We start from the raw sequence: 1,372 nt of genomic DNA, 5'->3' as shown, positions 1-1,372 counted from the left end.
TCGGCCTCCGGGAGCCAGGAGTCGGTCCATGGTTCTCCTGGTGTCCGCCGGCGGACATCCATATGGGGGGTGTCTGACCACCACCCCAATCCGAGAAAAGTGCATCAAAATCGGCTTCCGGGAGCCAGGAGTCGGTCCATGGTTCTCCTGGTGTCCGCCGGCGGACATCCATATGGGGGGTGTCTGACCACCACCCCAATCCGAGAAAAGTGCATCAAAATCGGCCTCCGGGAGCCAGGAGTCGGTCCATGGTTCTCCTGGTGTCCGCCGGCGGACATCCATATGGGGGGTGTCTGACCACACACCCCAATCCGACCAAGTGCACCCAAATCGGCCTTGTGTGAGTCAGGAGCCGGTCTCTGGTTCTCCTATCGACCGCCGGCGGTCTACCATGTGGGGGTGTCTGACCCACAACCCAATCCGACCAAGAGCACCCATGTCGGCCTTGTGTGAGTCAGGAGCCGTTCCCCCTGGTTCTCATTTGGGTTACCAAGCACGAAGGGACATAGTGCAATTTCGGCCGATTTTTCCGATTTTTTCAAATAATGTTTAAAAATACTTCCCAATGAGCTAGAGGTCCCAAATTTGGTCTATTATCCTCTTTTATGATGAACTTCCATTACCTAAAAGGGTTTTTCTTAACTCGTATAGGAACATCAACCGTTCCGACCCCTATTTTTTTTTTTCACTTTTCTAACATAATTAAAATATAGTAAAAAATTTCCAAAAACGAATTAATTTATATATAAATGTGCGTCTATTCGTGCCCTTTTGCGCCAAAAAAACCCCCATCCTGATTGGACTTTTAGTTTTCGAATTATTAACGTTTTAAGTCGTTTTTTGAAAACCGAAATCGCTGGTTTTTCCCCCAAACGGCGGAGCACAGACAGGTCCAGCGGGTGGCAGGGCTTATGTCGATAATTTGGCCTGTCCCGTAGTAGCCCCACTCGGTTCCAGGTCGGCCAGACAGGTACCGGCGCGATTTTGAAAACCTCGTTTTCAGAGAATAGACTTCCATGGCGGATTCAGCCGGGGGTGATGGCAAACCTCTCGGCCTGTGCGGGTATTGGGAATCGGGCATGTTTGAGGGTTCTGGGTCCCTCAGAACCATGGTTCTAACGCTCCGAAGTGGACCATACCTCCAGGGACCTACTGGCCGTTCCCATGCCCAGGGAAGGCCCGGTTTCGGCTACCTCATGTCCCCATGGCCCCTCTCTGTCGTGAAGCACCCGTACATGTCCGATTGATCCGGGGGTGATGGCAAACCTCTCGGCCCGTGCGGTTGTTGGTAAATGGGCTTTTTTGAGGGTTCTGGGTCCCGCAGAACCATGGTTCCAACGCTCCGAAGTGGACCATCCCTCCGGCGACCGAC

This window comes from Coregonus clupeaformis, unplaced genomic scaffold (assembly GCF_020615455.1).
Source record: "Coregonus clupeaformis isolate EN_2021a unplaced genomic scaffold, ASM2061545v1 scaf2403, whole genome shotgun sequence".
Classification (NCBI taxonomy): domain Eukaryota; kingdom Metazoa; phylum Chordata; class Actinopteri; order Salmoniformes; family Salmonidae; genus Coregonus; species Coregonus clupeaformis.
This window is presented reverse-complemented; position numbering follows the sequence as displayed.